Source organism: Lissotriton helveticus, chromosome 4_1 (genome assembly GCF_964261635.1).
Source record: "Lissotriton helveticus chromosome 4_1, aLisHel1.1, whole genome shotgun sequence".
Taxonomy (NCBI): Eukaryota; Metazoa; Chordata; class Amphibia; order Caudata; family Salamandridae; genus Lissotriton; species Lissotriton helveticus.
In genome coordinates, this window is record NC_136063.1 from 1,883,262,796 (window position 1) to 1,883,268,795 (window position 6,000).

The window sequence follows — 6,000 nt, forward strand, 5'->3', positions numbered from 1 at the left end:
TTCATGGCTGGATATGAAATCGTCGAATGGGCCTCTAAGGGATGGTCGCTAAATGCTTGGACTGGCCACAAGATGTAAACATGTTTGTTGTATGCAAAGAGTGACGCTCTATTGGCAGATGTGAGATAATATGGCAGTCAGGGCATCCTGTGACACAGATGCCCATCCCAATTACCAGATTGTCATCATAAGTAGGCAGGGCTCTCATATAAGCTTGTGTCGCCCATATGCATAGTTAGCATCTCATACCCAGATTTAAAAAACATAACTTTTATGTAAAAACAATGATATACATAAAAAACACATTATCCTATACCCATTAAAACATTTCAGTAAAATAAATACAGATAGAGAACTGCCATCGCAATACGCATATCTATAAAACATGAGTGTTTCACCTTGCTTCTTCCTAATTACAATTTCAAATGTCCCGACGATTTGGTATCATGCAAGATGATAAACAGATCAATGTTTTCTGCTCTGTTTGCATACTCTTCACGCATATATCATTATTATTCTTAGTATGTGCAATCCTTGTGTCTCGTCCAAATTTTTAACCTGTTTTATACAATTCAAGTAAGTCATTTACCTAAGTCGTATGTCTTCCTTCATCGTTTAGTAAGTGCAACTTCAAAAATACCTGAGATTCCTGGATCATGTTGGATCATAAACAAATCAATCTTACTTAGTGCCGTTTTATACTCTTCACATCTATATTGATTTGTTTATTCCGTGTAATCATAGTTGTTTGTCAAGTTTAGTATTATTTTATATACTTCAAATGAGTCATGATGTCAGCCATCTGAATATAAAGAGGTGGTTATACTCACTGTATATCTGATTGCACATACACATGCTCCCTCATATGTAGTATATATAGTACCTGTATCTCTAAGAATATTTTGTTTACCTCATCACTGTCTTTTGCAATTTTCCTGATCTGGAATTTTTGCAGTGAGAGAAAAAAGGTACCCTAATTATAAGCAGATCAGAATATGTGCCCACCTCTTTAAAGTGTATTTATTGCAGCCTCCAATTGTATAAGTGTTGTTCATCTATTTCTGATAAATTACCTTATTCTTTATTATAAGTAAAGAGATAATAATTTAGAGATGTCGCTTAAGATATACAAAATATAAAAATACAGGAGAATGATTAGATGGATTTTTTCTTTATTTTTTTTTCTGGTCATTCAGTCAGAATAACTTTATTCGGTCTAACTAGACCCTAAAAGTACATAAAACGTCAGTACATACATCAATCAATAAAAACAAGATACATCCATGTTAATGAGATAAAATCAATGGAAAAAAAGACCAAACAAAAATGGATACAAACACATTATAAATCGACATATCATTATAGGATATACATAGTTGAAAACAGAGTGAGCATATTGCCAAATTAGGCAGATATTTTAGCCATCTAGGTCAAAGAGAACCAAAGCAGTACATACGTTTTCATCCCCTTAGAACAATAATAAAAGAGAAATAAACCACAGTAAATGTGCATTGCATGTACATCCAGCGAGCTGTCTCTGGGGTACAAATATTGTGCAAATTAAGCACTTAAATAAATCATCCATGCAATTCGTAGATGGATTTTTAAATCATTGATTATAGTACAACCCTCTCTAGAAAACATTCATACCTTTTTTTTTATAATCAATTTTATTGTTTATTTCAACAAAAATACACCAGTGATAATCATAGTATAATGCATTGCAGTAATGATAAGAAGTCACCACATTTTGTCTTTGGATAATATGCATTTGGCAGACCATGACCCCATGAGGCCCCATACAATATATACAGTCCGTGAGGTGGGACATACTCATTTTATCTGACCCAGCCATTTTCCCCAGACCCTGTGGTGTTTAGCCGGACAGCCCTAGGCTTCGTACAGGAGTTTTTCTTGTGCCGCACACCAGTCCACCCCCCTGCGCCACTTCGTGATGCTAGGTGGACTGGGAATCTTCCAGTTAGCCGCAATGGGGCCGATTCACAGAACTAACTTAAGACAAAATCCTAAACGTACTACTTTTGGTATTCACAGAAGTTAGGATTTTGTCTTAAGTTTGTCTTAAGTCAGACTTAAGACAGACTTAAGTTAGGATTTTGTCTTAAGTCTGTCTTAAGACAAACTTAAGACAAAATCCTAACTTCTGTGAATACCAAAAATAGTAAGTTTAGGATTTTGTCTTAAGTTAGTTCTGTGAATCGGGCCCAATGTCTCTTTTGGCCACAATCATGGCCGTATTGAGGAATAGTTTGTCATTCCTGTACCCATCCAGTCCGTCTGTGATTCCCAAGAGCGTGAGCAGTGGGTTATGCGGGACCTCCCACACTAAGACCTACGTGAGATCTCTTTCTAGCGATTCACAAAATGTCGCTAAGAGGGGGCAGGCCCATATCATGTGTAAGAAGTCTGCCTGTTCGTGGTCACAGCGAGTGCAGGATGCAGTCGGGGTCAAACCAGCACGGTGAAGGCGCTTGGGGGTTAAGTAGGCTGCATGCAAGTAGTACAGTTGGACCCTGGCTGATGTGGTGTTTGTTTTGGGTGCCATCAGTGCGTCCCTCCAATCTTCCTTCTCAAGTGGTCGCACCCAGCTCTCCCAACGTCTTTGCTGCAAAAAAGGGATTAACCTGAGAAAAGTGGGTGCTGTAGTAGAGTTGATTGAGAGATGACGGAAAAGAGACTAACTGACAAACTAGTCCAGAATTGTAGAACCATAGATGTGAAAAGTGTTGTATAAAATGTCTTCATGGTATGTTTACTGATAGTGGGCAGTTGACTGGTTCTCTGGTTATCATTCACAATGCATGATACATCATAAGGAGGACAAATGTGTGAGAGGAAGGTTCATGATACTTATGTTTACTTGTATCTTTGATAGTGAACTGCTACTGGTCTCACTAGAACTAAAATAGTAGGGAAAGGTGTGCATATGTTATGAAAGGTGGACACGTGCCACCCTTTTGGCTCAGCTCTCTGACTGATAAGTTCCCATGCTAAAAAGCATTCTACATACTGTTTTTGATTTGATTTGATGTGAGACAGAGTGATTTTGGCAGCCTTCAGGCGATACCATCTAGTGATTTTGAACTTAGCTGTTGGGATATATGATTGCAAACTTCATTTTACAATGGAACCTTGTCACTTATTGAAAACTATCTTCAATCATACTAGGATGTCATTTCACCATCTTGCCTTGTTCGAAGGCAGAAGGCACCACCCTTCATAGAGAAGAAGCCCCAGGGCTGCGTAGGCAACCAATGACCAGAGACTGAGACATGTTAGGGTCCCCCCTTGAGATTCCTCCCAGTTATTATATTCTTCCACCATGAAAGAGATCCAAGCCCCCCACACTAAAATACCAAATAGGTTAAACTCATTGTATGCAAGTACCTTTCTCCCATTTTCTTCATGGGTTGTGCGTCTCTCAACTCTCTTACATCACTCTTCTGTGAGCATACAATATTTGTGTCCACAATGATTTCTCTCACCTACCTGCCAATGATATTTCTTTAGCCCAATATATCTTTTTCAAGCAAGATAAGTACTCTTAATCCACCTTGTGCAATTCCCTTAGTTGTTGTTAGTTTGGGCTTAATTTGATCACTGTCCTTTGGGATACATACAGTGACCTATGCAGATGACACACAACTTGTAGTGGGACTTAACCAAGTGGACAATTCTTCATCTAGCCTCCGTCCTTGCTTGCTTGGTAGAGGTAGCCAAATGGATGAATACTCCTTTTTAAAATTAAATGGAGAAAAAAACGAGATGATGATCTTGGGGAATTCATCCCCTGACAACCCCAACACAATGTGGCCAACCGTTCTGGGTCCAGTTCCGGTTTCCAAGACCCAGATAAAAAGCCTGCGTATCTGGCTGGATCAAGATTTGACTTTCAAGCTCCAGGCACTTAATGTGGTGGCCACTTGCTATGGCATCTTAAAGATGCTTCGCAAAGTTCTTCCTCTCCTCCCCTTCCAGGCAAGGAAGCTCATGGTCCAGGCACTTATTCTATCGCTTCTGGACTATGGGAGTGCCCGTTATTAAGGGCCCCTTGCGCAACTCTCTCAAAACTCCAGACGGTACAGAACGGGGCTGACAGAATTCTTCTGGATATTCCAAAACACCAATTGGCAAAACCTGTTTTGAAATCCCTCCAATGGCTCCCTATTATGGAGAGAGTCACTTTCAAGGCTATGTGTATTGCTCATAAGACGTTAGCCGTAATTGGCCCCTCCATCAATCACTCTATTGTTTGACCCTACCGTCCCAACAGACGCCTTCGTTTTGACGCCCTACACCTTGCTGCAGTTCCTAGGATCAGCAAAGCTAGAAGCGGGGGCCATTTGTTCTCTTACAATGCCGCTAAGCTCTTGAATTCCCTCCCTCTACATCCGCGCAAGGAACCTAACCATCTTGCCTTTCGCAACTGTTAAAAACTTGGCTTTTCCCTTAGCCCGGCTGGTTCGCTACCGCTTGCCGTTACCAGCGCTGGGATGCCCTCGGGTAGCCATATGCTTAACAAGTGCATTTTTAATTTAATTTAATTTCATACTGCACACAATTGAAGTGCCTATTCTCTTTCTTATCTATGTTTGAATTTTTTTTTTTGCAGAATTTTATATAGCGCAAACTTGACCCAAATCTGAATCAGGTATCAGAGCGCTTTACATAGCACCAGTTACGTTACATGAGGACACACATTCATTTTTGTTAGGCACGGGAGATTAAGTGATTTGCCCAGAATCAGGAAGTATTTAGCCTCATTACCATACCGAGACTCGAACCCAGTTCCCCAGGTCCAAGGTCGAGCACCCTAGCCATTAGGCCAACTCATCCATGTCACACCACCACTAAATCAGAGGACTTTGAATTGTATTTAATTCGTCTCCATAAAAAAACACTATTCTGAAGAAAACGGTAATAAAAATTATTCAAAACAAAAAAAATACTGATTCACCAAAATGAAACAGGATCTGGAAGTGACATCATGCACTCATTGAGTCCCAATGACATCACACACTAATCACTGAATACCTCACCGTTCTCTTCATCTTCCTGATGCTGCCTTCATGAACCCTGAGACCATCTGGAGCAAGGACATTGCCAGGGCTACCAAAGGTCAAGCCAGAGGTAGAGGTTGTTAGCCCTAGCAACCCAAATTGATATCCGTGCAAACGCACAACACTCATTTTCATGCTCGGATATTGCAGATGAATTTACAGCAAGAGATCAATGAAGCTTTGAATTATTCCTGCATCTGTTTATTGTACACCCTTGGTTTTTGTCCCTGTATAGATCTGGATGCATATGGGGGCAGATTTACAAGCCCCTTGCCCCACTTTTGCGTCACTTTTCCCATGTTAAAAGTGATGCAAAAGTGCCGCAGGGGGCTTGTAAATCTGCCCCATAGTTTTTGAGTTTTCAAACTAGGACAAAAAACAGAGGTGGTCCTATAGGTTCCAGCTTTAAAAAGACAAAAGTAGTGAGAAACTTCAAAGCAAAAAATATGCTTTTTGACCGTTAAGAATTACATTACTTGAGGGAGTAAATGGGTAGAAGATCCAAATGTTACTCCAAAAATAAAGGGTCTCTCGGGGGACAGATGGGGACCATTGTTAACCACTTGGTCTTCAACAACAAAAATGAGCACATCTACTATATTGGTTTGAACGACACAGGCTTGTGCAAGATGCATTTGTTCCATCTGGGTTTTACAGGTTTTTAAGTAGGATTTACATCCCTCAGCATCTGACTCGCTACTGGTAACTTTTCTGTCACATATTCAAGGTTCCTTTCCCATGTCCATCTTTCAGACTCTAAAAACCTGGTTCTTCCTACAACTATTCACCAGGTTCTTGAGTGCTAACTACTGATCAGGAGGGCCTTGGTTGAATCTGTGGGGGACTTGAATGTGATCAGAGGCTGCCTCCTACAGTTCTTTATTGGTTTTATTTGATTGTTAGTCTATAGTCCTCCTCC